Raw genomic sequence first — 12,497 nt, forward strand, 5'->3', positions numbered from 1 at the left:
CATATTTTCCAGTGTCAATTAGGTTGCAGTATATTGCACTGATTTTGTTGTAGCTGCATAGCACATCATTGTATATATGTGCCACATCCATCCATCTGTATACCTAGGTTGAATCCATACCTTATCTATGGTAGTTAGTGCAGCAATAAATAATGGCATGCACATGTCCTATGAATCCATAAGAAATTACTGAAGTTTGAGAATTATTGTACTAACCATTTTTTTCTATTCTCATTCTTATTTCCACTCCAAGGATCTAAACCAAATAAAAAGAAAATATAAAAGTTATAAAAAACCCTTGCTATTTTATTTTTCTTTAGTTTTGGGTACATATACAGTGATGCTCAGGGGTTATTTTTTTTGTATTTTGAACTTCGTACTCAGGAATCCTGGCAGTGCACAGGGAACCATAAGGGGTGCCAGGGTTCAAACCCAGGTCAGTTCCATCCACAAGTGAAATTGCTGGGTCATATGGTAGCTCAATTCTAAGTTTACTGGGAACTTTCCTTACTGTTTTACTCAGGGCTGAACCAGATAAAATTCCCTTGAGCAACTGGATGAGAGTTCCTTTTCACTACCTCCTCACCATCAGATTGTTCCTACTATTTTTGATATGTGCCATTATCACTGGTTTGAAGTATCTCATTGCTTGCTGTCGTGATTTGGTTTCCTAAATGATAAGTAATGCTAGGCACTTTTTTTATGTGCCTATTGGATGATCTTCCTGTCTTCCTCTGAGAAGTATCTGTTCATTTCCTCTCTATTTTTGAATTTGCTATTGACCTATGTTATCCTATGTTAGTACTTTATATATCCTGTGTATTAAGCCTTTATCTGAAGGCTTGAAAGGAAATACTTTTCCACTCAATGATCTGTCTTTCAGCTTTATCCTATGTTCTTTTTACAATGCAGAACCTTTTTTTGAGGGGGTAACACCCACTTGACGCTCAGGGGTTACTCCTGGCTATGCGCTCAGAAAGCGCCCCTGGCTTGGGGGATCATATGGGACACCGGGGGATCCAATCGCAGACCTTCCTAGGTTAGCGCTTGCAAGGCAGACACCTTACCTCTAGCGCCACCGCTCCGGCAGAAACTTTTTTTTGGGGGGGGGGGGTCAAATCCAGCAGTGCTCAGGAGTTACTCCTGGCTCTACACTCATAAATCGCTCCTGGCAGGCTCGGGGGACCATATGGGATGCCGGGATTCGAACCACCGTCCTTGTGCATCTAAGGCAAACACCTTACCGCTGTGCTATCTCTCTGGCCCCCCATGCAGAAACTTTTTATTTGATGTAGTTTCATTTGTTTGTGATTCCGTTGCCTTTGCCAGTGGTATGAGATCACTGAAGAAGCTTTTGAGGTCCAAATCTTAGAGAATCCTGTCTGTATTTTCTTCAATGTTCTTAATAGTTTCTGGTTGTATCTCGAAGTCTTTGATCCATGTTGAATTGACTTTTATATAAGATATGAGATATGAATTGAGCTTTAACTTCTTTTTTTGTTTGTTTGTTTTTGGTTTTTGGGTCACACCCGGTGGTGCTCAGGGGTTACTCCTGGCTCTGTGCTCAGAAATTGCTCCTGTTTCTTTCTCTTTCTTTCTCTCTCTCTCTTTCTCTCTTTTCTTTCCCTTCCTTCCTTCCTTTCTTCCTTCCTTCCTTCCTTCCTTCCTTCCTTCCTTCCTTCCTTCCTTCCTTCCTTCCTTCCTTCCTTCCTTCCTTCCCTCCTCCCCCTTCCTTCCTTCCTTCCTTCCTTCCTTCCTTCCTTCCTTCCTTCCTTCCTTCCTTCCTTCCTTCCTTCCTTCCTTCCTTCCTTCCTTCCTTCCTTCCTTCCTTCCTTTCTTTCTTTCATCACATCCAGCATCGCTCAGGGGTTACTCCTGGCTCTATGCTCAGAAATCGCTCCTGGCAGGCTCTGGGGACATATGGGACTCCGGGATTCGAACCGATGACCTTATGCATGAAAGGCAAACGCCTTACCTCCATGCTATCTCTCTGACCCAGACCTTTAACTTACACAGTAATCCAGTTTTCCGAGCACCATTAGTTGAAGAGGCTATTTTATTCCATTTTATGTTCTCAGCTTCTTTGTATTTTCTTTTTTTTTTTAATTGTTTTTTTCAGCTTCTTTAAAACAATTAATTGTCCATCTATATGGGCTTTGCTTTGGGATATTTGATTATGACCCACTAGTCAGAGAGCATATTTTTATTCCAGTCCAAGCAATTTTGATCATTATAGTTTTATTCTATTTTATTTTTGTTTTTGAGCCACACCCTCAGGTGACACGCAGGGATTACTCCTGGTTATGCGTTTAGAAATCACTCCAGGCTTGGGGGACCATATGAGATGCCAGGGTATCAAACCGTGGTCCATCCTAGGTTACTGCATGCAAGGCAAATGCTCTATCACTTGTGCCACTGCTCTGGCACCATTTATTTTATTTTATTTTTTATGAAATCACTGTGTGATAGAGTTAAAAATTTATTGATAGTTGAGTTTTGGCCATACAATGTTCCAACACCCATCCCTTCACCAGTGTTCATTTTCTATCACTAATTTTCCCAGTTAGCCTTTATGGCAGACACTTCTCTTTTTTTCCTCCTCATTTTTTAGGCACCATGATTTTCTGTACTGTTACTGAAGGTATATCATGCATATTACTTCCTTTCACTTCCCAGTTCTTGACAGATTGATCATTTCCAACTATTATTGCCATAGTGGTCCCCTCTGTTTTAAATACACTGCCCTCCCATCATTTCTATTTTCTCTAGGTATTATTCTCATACTGTATCTTTTTTTTTAAAGTTTAATATTTAAAATAATTTTTTTTCACAGATAGGACATTTATAGGGTTTTTCTCTTGTGTGGATCTCCTTATGATGGTGCAATACTGAGAAGTTACAAAACCCTTTCCCACGTAAGTCACATTTACAGGACTTCTCTCCTGTCTGTATTTGCTGATGTTTCACAAAGTCTGAACTTATCAGAAAAGCTTTTTTGTAGGGGGAGCACTGAAAGTATTTCTCTCCAATGTGAGTTTCTTGGTGAAAAATCAACTAAGAATTCTTATAAAAGGGATACGGCTAGGGAGTTTCTGGGCCATTGGTGATCTCAGCTGTCCTTTCAGGGAGACCTCTCTCTCTTCCTCCAGCCATAACATGTCTAATTCTTCTGGATTAGGATTAGACATGTGAAGGCCTAGTTGTTTCCCAGAAATCCTTCCTTGAGAAGAGAGCTGTCCCCCAGATCCTTCATCCTGAAAACTTTCCTGAAATTGGGTAATATGTTCTCCTCCAAAACATCTTGTTTCATCCTCTTTGAAGAGGTTACTTAAGGAAATTTGAGCAGATGCCTCTCCTGAAACTTGACAGGAGGCTTCCAGAAGTTTCTGGTCCTCATAATTTTCCAAGTTTTGGTTTCTTTGTCATTCTCCTGTCTATGTCCTCCAGAGACAATTTTCCCATAGGTTTCCAGTATAAGATCCCAGTACTGCTCCTTTTGAGTGGAACTCAGTTTCCTTCACTCTTCCTGAGGAGTCATTTATTTATTTATTTATTTATTTATTTATTTATTTATTTATTTATTTATTTATTTTTTGGTTTTTGGGCCACACCCGGTGATGCACAAGGGTTACTCCTGGCTATGTGCTCAGAAGTCGCTCCTGGCTTGGGGGACCATATGGGGATCGAACCGCGGTCCATCCAAGGCTAGCGCAGGTAAGGCAGGCACCTTACCTCTAGCGCCACCGCCCGGCCCCCCTGAGGAGTCATTTAGAGAAGTGACATTCCAAAGTCCTGGTTCCTACTGAAGCTTTCATTAGGTTGAGTAGGAAACGGAGAAGCAGTCACCACTAATTCTTGTTCTCCTCTTTCACGATGTGGCTCAGTGGATTTTCAGGCCTAGAAGATGAATTCTGAAGTCCCAGTTCCTGAGGCTCCAATAAGTGGTTCTATTTCCCCAAATAGACACCTTGCCAATCCCCTTTTTCTGGTAAGATTTCCTGTCCTAGGGCCCGGAGAGATAGCTCAGCAGCGTTTGCCTTGCAAGCAGCCGATCCAGGACCAAAGGTGGTTGGTTCGAATCCCGGTGTCCCATATGGTCCCCCGTGCCTGCCAGGAGCTGTTTCTGAGCAGACAGCCAGGAGTAACCCCTGAGCACTGCCGGGTGTGGCCCAAAAACCAAAACAACAACAACAACAACAACAACAAAACAAATAAAAAGATTTCCTGTCCTAGAACATGGATGCTAATCCACTACCACAGCCTTTGGGAGTTTCTCTTCAAACTCTCCATCAAGATCACAGCCTCCTCTCCACTACCTGGACACTGTTTCCACACCCACATCTGGATCTCCCCAGGAAGAATTGTCAGGAACTGCTCCAACATGAGGATCTCTAGAATCTATTCCTTGGTGTGAACCTCTGGTTGCAGCCACTGGAAACAGAGCTTCCGAAGTTGTCTCAGAGTCTCCTGGGACTCAGACATCACTTGGTAACGATACTGCCTGAAAAGCTGACTTGTAACGTCAGGATTGGAGAGATGCCCTTCAGGGACAGCATCTAACCCAGAGAAAGGAGAACCCTGTTTTTGCCAGTGAAGGCAGCAGGATTAAGGCTTGCCCAGGTTCAATGGGCATTGTCTGGCCTGGCAAGTGCTTTAAGGTGAAGGACTTCTTGGGTGTAGTTGTTTCTGGAGAGATTCAGGTCTTCACAGAGCTTCTCACAGGAAAATGATCATGAGCTCCAGCTCACTTCCAGAAGACGGGCCCCTGCCTCTTCACCTCTCTTAAAGTATTTAAAAAAAATATCCCACAGATGAGTGCAGTCATTCTGTCTGTCCTCCCTCTGACTCATTTCACTCAGCAAGATACAGCCTATGTCTATTAATGTATAAGCAAATTTCATGACTACATTTTTCCTATCAGCTGCAGAGGTTAGATGTACCATTTTCTTTATTCATTCACCTGTTCTCAGGCAAATGGGTTATTTCCAGCATCTGGATATTCTGAATAGTGTTGCACTGAACATAAAAGAACAGATGCCTTTTCTGTATTGTGTTTTTGGAACTCTAGGGTAAATTCCTAGAAGGACATTGCTGAGTCAAATGGAAACTCAGTTTTTAATTTTTTGAGGAATATTGTTTTCCATAAAGGCTAGAGCAGTCTACATTCTCATTGGCATTCTCATCATCAGAGACTCTTTTTTTTTTGTTTGTTTTTTTGGGTCACACCCGGCGGTGCTCAGGGGTCACTCCTGGTTTTCTGCTCAGAAATAGCTCCTGGCAGGCACGGGGGACCATATGGGACACCGGGATTCGAACCAACCACCTTTGGTCCTGGATCGGCTGCTTGCAAGGCAAACATCACTGTGCTATCTCTCCGGGCCCATCATCAGAGACTCTTTACCCCACATCTGTGCGAGCACTGATTGTTTTTGTTCTTGATGTATGCCATTCTCTGTGATGTGAGATATCTCGTAGTTGTCTGGATTTACGCCTGATGATTAATAATGTGGAATACTTTCATTATGTACCTTTGGACCATTTGTATTTCTTCTTTGATGTAAATTTCTTTTTATGTGTGTGTGTGTGTGTTTGTTTTGTTTTGTTTTTGGGTCACACCCGCAGCGCTCAGGGGTTACTCCTGAATCTACACTCAGAAATCGCTCCTCGCAGGCTCGGGGGACCATATGGGATGCTGGGATTTGAACCACCATTCTTCTGCATGCAAGGCAAATGCCTTACCTCCATGCTATCTCTCTGGTCCCCATTTGAGGTAATTTATGTTCATTTCTTCATCCCATTATTTTTCTCTGTTTTTGGGCCGCCCCCAGAGCTTACTCCTGGCTTTGTGCTCAGAAATTACTCCTGGCAGGCTTGAGGGAATCATATAAGATGACAGGAGTCAGACCTGGTATGGCCACATGTGAGACAAATGCCATACCTGTTGTGCTATTTCTCTGATTCCTCTGCCCCCCGTTTTTGATGGGACTGAATGTTTTTTCTTCTTAAATTTTACCAGTACCTTAAATACCTTAGTTGTTAATCCCTTCTCAGATGGGTATTGGGTGAATAATTTCTCGTATTCTGTGTGGTCTTTATATCATGGTCATATGGTACTTTGTTTATTTTGGCTTTGGGGCCACACCAGCGGTGCTCAGGGTTACTCCTAGCTCTGTGCTCAGGGGTCATTCCTGGTGGTGATTGGGGGACCATATGGAATGCTGGGAATTGAACCCAGGTCAGCCACGTGCAAGGCAAATGTCAGACCTGCTGTGCTATTGCTCCAGCTCCCAGTCATCACCTCCATTGAGGTGCAAAAGCTTCCTAATTTTAATATAGTCCCATTTGTTTATCTTTGCTTCCATTTGCTTGGCCAGTGGTGATTCATCCTTAAAGATGCTTTTAGCTTCAATGCCATGGAGAGTTCCTCTTATGTTTTTCTCTATTCACTTTATGGTATCACGTCTAATTATCAAGGTATCTAATCTATTTTGATTTTCCTTTGTGCATGGTGTTAGAAAAAGGTCTGAGATCATTTCTTGCATGTAGCTGACCAGTTTTCCCAGCCTTGTAGAAGTTTTTCTTGCTCCACTTCATATTTTTGGCTCTTTTATCAAAAGTCAACTTATCATATAACTGGGAATCTGTCTCAGGATATTCTATTGTCCTGTTTGAGTTTTCAGCTTTTTCTTCATTCAGCTTTGGAATATTGTGTAAGTCTATCTATCCAGCAGTATCAAAATGTGCCTTGCATATATATGGCTGACCTTGGCTGGATCCCTTGTATCCTATATGATCCTCCGAGCTGGCTAGAAGTAATTTTTTGGTGCAGAGCCAGGAGTAAACCAAGTGCCTACAAGTGTGGCAAAACAAAACAAAACAACCCGCAAACAAAAAAATCTATACAATTCTAGGTTCTCCCAATTAAGAGCATAAAGTCGTACATAATAACCACATTATATTTTGAATTACGGAAGGGTCCATTGTAATCTCTCCCCTTTCTAATCTAGTTTATTGGAAAAAAATTTTTCTTGTGATTCTAGCTAAAGGCTTACCAAAAAGAACCAACTCTTGGTTTCATTGATTATTATTATTTTGGTTTTTGGGTCACACACAGTGGCGCTCAGGGGCTACTCCTGGCTCTGCACTCGAAATCGGTCCTGGGGGCTGGAGATAGTACAGCGGTAGTGTTTACTTTGCAAGCAGCTGACCCAGGACCAACAGTGATTCAAATCCCAAAATCTGATATGGTTCCTGGTGCCTGCCAGAAATGATTTCTGAGCACAGAGCCAGGAGTAACCCTTGAGCGCCGTTGGGTGTGGACAAAAAACAAACAAAAAACACTCCTGACAGACAAGGGGCACCATATGGGATGCTGGGATTCGAACTACTGTCCGTTTGTTTGTTGTTATTTTTACAAGTTTTTTTTTTTGATACGTGTTTAGGTGTGTGTGTGTGTGTGTGTGTGTGTTTAGGTTTTTGATTTAGGCTTTTTCTTCTTTCTTAATGTAGGTCTGCATTGCTGTTAACTTCCCTCATAGTATAGCTTTTGCTATATCCCTTCAAATTTGATAGCTTGTATCTTGTCATTAATTGTAAGGGCTCTTTTTATTTGACTTCCTCTTTGATTCAGCTGCTGTTTAGCAGTGTTTTGTTCAGTTTCCACGTGTTGGAAGTTTTCTCATCTTTTCTGTGCTTCATTTCTACTTTCATGGCATGATCTGAGAAAGTACTTTGTGCATTTTTTATATTTGCAAATTTATGTTTGAGTTATGCCCTAGTATGTGATCCTAGGGAATATTTCACGTTCACTAGAGAGTAGTCTAGTTTTGAGGAATGGTCTTGTATATGTCTAATAATCCCAGTTCTTTAGTTCATTTAGGGCTCTTCTCTTTACTGATTGAGCTGTTTAGTGATTGATTTGTCTGATCTGCATAGTGGTAAAAGTGGAGTGTTGAATACTCTCTTCCCAATACTCCCAGTAATATTGTTTGTCAATACCTTTCTTTAGGTTTGGTAGCAGAAGCTTTATGAACTTCTCTGGGTCTTCATTTGGTGCCTATCTGTAGATGATATTATTTCTTGACCTATTTTTCTCAGGCAGCATGTAATGTCCATCACTGTCTCTTCCTTCTTTATACTGAATGCTATTTGGCCTGATTTAAGTATGGCTGTTCCGGCTTCCAGCCCACATCCATAGGCTTATATGATTGTTTTCTATCCTTTCACTCTAAATCTGTAAGGGAGTCAGCAAGAAGTCCCACACAGCCTAGGGACAGGTAGGGGTCAGAGTTCTTGATAGACAACTTTTAAAGCTTAGAGAAGTTTTGATTTTAATTATCTCTTCAAAGGGCCGGAGTGATAGCTCAGTGGTAGGGCTTTTACCTTGCACATGGCCAACCCAGAACGGACCCTGGTTTGATTCCAGGCATCTCAGAGGGTCTCCCAAGCCTGCCAGGATCAATTTCTGAGCGCAGAGCCAAGAGAAACCCGAGTGCTGCTGGGTGTGACCACTCCCTCCCAAAAGATTATCTTTCCAAGATGATAAAATGTAAAATCATCTCACCTGGGGCCGGAGAGATAGCATGGAGGTAAGGCGTTTGCCTCTCATGCAGGAGGTCATCGGTTCGAATCCCGGCGTCCCATATATGGTCCTCCCGTGCCTGCCAGGAGCAATTTCTGAGCCTGGAGCCAGGAATAACCCCTGAGCACTGCCGGGTGTGACCCAAAAACCACAAAAAAAAAAAAAAAAAATCATCTCACCTAATTTATCTTCAACCTCAAGTGAGTCTCAATCAGGGTTGCATATGAAATAATCCGGACCAGGCTGAGGATGAAACATGGATAGCCTGGCAGTCTTTTACCTCACATCTATCCCACACTGCCTGCCAGAATTGTTTTTAAAACCAGCGGTGATCTTCGCTTTGGGTAAATAAGGTGTAACCTAACAAAAAAAAAAAATCATTCCTTAATACATGAAAAACTAGGGAGCCGGAGTCATAGTATAGTATGTTGTGTCTTTTGTATATATGGTCAACCCGGATTCGATCCCTGGCATTCCATGTGGTTCCCTGAGTACAATCAGGAGTAACTCCTGGGTGCAGAGACAGGAGTAACCTGAGTATCGCTGAGTACGCTTCCAAAACAAAACAAAAATTTCATGGTAGTTATTTTGTAGATAAGTTCTCTACAGAATTACTACCACTTTCCTAATACTACCACATTTTTACTGTTTCTTGCTTTTTTTTTGACTACACCTCATGCTCAGGGATTACTCCAGGTAGTGTGAAAGGGATCATATGGGATGCTGAGGATCAAACCTGTATTAGCTGAGTGCAAGGCATATGCCTTACCCACTACACTATTGCTGACCACCCATATATTGTTTACTGTTTTGCAATAACAGACTGGTTAGTCTCAACAGAGACTGTAACAAGAAATGGTCCAATATATAGTGTTCTAAAGCTGAAAATCCATAAAGTTCTAAAAACTGATTCTTTTCATCTAGAAAATTTGCAGCTATTTTAGAAAATGTTCCTACTCTCTTGGAACTTACTGAAAGCAGACTTGGTTTTGGGATCTCCCAGCTATACTCAAGGCCTATTCCTGCCTTTGAGCTCAGGGATCACGTTCCAACCCAGACTATAAATATAAAAAATAAATTCTGACTAAAAGAGAAGTTTAATAGAACTAAAAGCAATGGGCATTGTGCTCACTTTCTCATTGCAATTGGTTTTAGAAAACCTTGGTTATGACTGCAACTTTTCTTAAGATGGGACGATTCCCTTAGGGGAATTCTGCTAGGTATAGGTGAGGGCTTGGAGACTTGGCTGGTAAAAATTGGCTTCTGCTGCAGGAAGGACAGCGATGCCTGTATGAGCGAGCCCTAGTCATTTTACTACAAAATAATGACCTAGGTGACAGAATATCCTGTGTAAATTATCTTGGCTGTTAAATTCTTTGTTGGGTATTTGTGAATCCAAGAACAGTCCCCAGAATGAGAAATTACTTCCCATCCCCTTGTTCCTTTTTCGGGGGGAGACCTTGGTAATATTTATCCGTAGCAAATAATAATCCACACAGACAAGAAGGATAGGGTGTAAAAGATTGGGCAAAGAGAGCGAGAGAATCCTCTTGCAGCCTGCAGCTTTCGCAAAAGGCCCCCTCTCCCCTGTCCATCAAGTTATTTATTGTCAACTTCACAGCGCCCCCACCTGGAAGGGCTAGGTAGGGCAATAGTCACAGAACAATCCTAAGGAAATAACTTTTATATACAACAATTTCAAGAATAATCTTATGGAAACTTTTTCATATACTACAATTCCCCCTTTTTTTTTGTAAAGAAATAATAATGTACAGAAGTAATTTTTTTATAACTGTAAAAAGAACTAAACAATGGTAAAAGAGTGGCTGTTTGCATAAGTGCATCACGGGGAAAAAGTATAGAAAAAAATTTTTTAACCTAACACAGGGTGTTCAAAACCAGAAGCAGATGTAAAGGAATCAACTACAAGCTCCAGAATAGAAAAAAATCTACAGCGTCCAAGATGAACAATTTCGAGTAAGTATTCCCTTGGAAAAGCAGAAGTCGAATATGAAATTCCAAGATTCAGGACCTAATAGGCCATGGGGATCTCCCGGGGCAATCACAAAGCCCGAAAGTAATTTGGAGACAGAGATCCTTAGATGAGATGCTCACAAGGCTGTGTAGCAGGCGAGAAGAAACACATTTTCCATTCCAGTCCAGCTTGAGCAGAAGAAAGCCCATCTTTGGAGGCAGTGAATTAGGCCCCTATTTCGAAGGAAGAGGCACACACACCCCTGCACAATGGGCGCCACAGTAAAGAAGATCCATAGGTATTTGAATTCAATCTAAGAGGAGTTCTAGTCCAGTCAGAAGTTCATAAGAGGTCCGAGAATGAAGAACCATGTACAGCTGATTATTTAGATGGGAGCTTAAGTTCAAAACCAAAACAAAATGCTTAAGGCAGAGAACCTCCCTGTGTAAATGAATAAATTGAGGGTCCATCCAAAATGGATAAAACCTCCTTTTGCACCTATTTTTTCCAATGATGCGCCCATGCAAACGGCCAAAATACCAGACAGGATTACAATCTATTAACTTATTTATGATAGTATCTAACCCCTAACCCAAAGTAACAAAAGTAAAACCTTAATAAAATACCACATCAATTTTGACAATTAACAACTAAAATGTAAAAACATTAGCAACCATCGTTAATTATTTAATGCAACAATCCTGAATAAATTATGGGGTACCAGAGCAGAGGAATTTACTTTCCTAGTGCGTTGTCATTTTGTGGTGCTAGAATTGAACCCAGGACCTGCTAAAAGTCAAATGTAGTCCACCGAAGAATCATAGGCACAATATACTCTAAATCATGTAATGAGAAGGGAATATATATAGTTCAAAATCATCTTTCCCCAGATATGAAAAAAAATATCCAGGGCTGGAGCAATAGTACTTGGTAGTGTATTTCCTTCCAAATCTGGTCCAAATTTGATCCCCACCATCCTATATTGTCCCAAGCCCAGACAGAGCCAGGAGTATGACCTGAGCACTATTGGGCGTGGTCTAAAAAACAAACACAAAACCTCCAACAAAATAAACTTTATTCAAATGATTAAGGTTAAAGAACTTTATCAGGGACTAGCAACCAGGCTCGGGGGTGTTGTTGAGGACACTGCGTAATTCCTGTGGTACTCTTTCCAAAAATGGGTTCCCAGGATCCAAACCAGTTTATTTGACATACAAAAAAAAAATCTAACGTGAGGAATTTTAATGAAGAGCTGGTCAGTACTCCTTAGAAATAAATGTCAGTCATGAAAAGATAGCACTTTAAGATTACTTTTTAGGATTAATTCCTCCCAGAACTATGTAATAAATCAGTTCTGTAGAAAAGATATCTCTATTGTTTGAACTGGGCCAGCTCCAAACCCCTCGAATGAGTTGCAAACTGAGCTGTGAAAGATTATGACTATCTCCAGAAGATATGGCTATCTCCAGGGTGGGCCCAAGCCTTTGCCCAGTTGATGTCAGGCTTGCTGCCTCCATCATCCAGAATCACCATTTTTCCTATGGCCCTGGCCTCATTACTGACCCTCCCAGGAAGGAACTTCTCAAAGTAATATTTCAAGTGCCCTCCATGTGACAAGCACCAGGAAACTCTGACTCTGGAAACTTAAAACGTGTTCAAAAGCACCAGTGAAAACATTGAGTTACAGAAGAAGTATAGTAGTTATATATATAGTTAGGTTTGAGAATCAAGACATCTAATTTCAGCTTTATCTCTTGCTTTGAAGCTTTAGACATGAGACTTCAAACTTCACTGTAAAACAGAAAAGTACCAGGTTGGAGCAATAGCGCAGCAGTAGGGCATTTGCCTTTCATGTGGCTGACCTAGGATGGACCTCGGTTTGATCCCTGGCATCCCATATGGTCCCCCAAATTTAGAGTGATTTCTGAAGGCATAGCCAGG

At 41.4% G+C, this 12,497-nt stretch overlaps 1 protein-coding gene and 1 pseudogene across 1 annotated transcript in view; both read right to left on the reverse strand.

The window, feature by feature from the left end:
- The window catches only part of UBE2V2 (ubiquitin conjugating enzyme E2 V2), a 738,183-nt gene that overhangs the window by 38,328 nt on the left and 687,358 nt on the right, over positions 1–12,497 (reverse strand). The gene's annotated exons all lie outside the window — the stretch shown is intronic.
- On the reverse strand, positions 2,812–4,633 carry LOC126011864 (zinc finger protein 18-like; annotated as a pseudogene).

This window comes from Suncus etruscus, chromosome 6, assembly GCF_024139225.1.
Source record: "Suncus etruscus isolate mSunEtr1 chromosome 6, mSunEtr1.pri.cur, whole genome shotgun sequence".
NCBI classification, from domain to species: Eukaryota; Metazoa; Chordata; class Mammalia; order Eulipotyphla; family Soricidae; genus Suncus; species Suncus etruscus.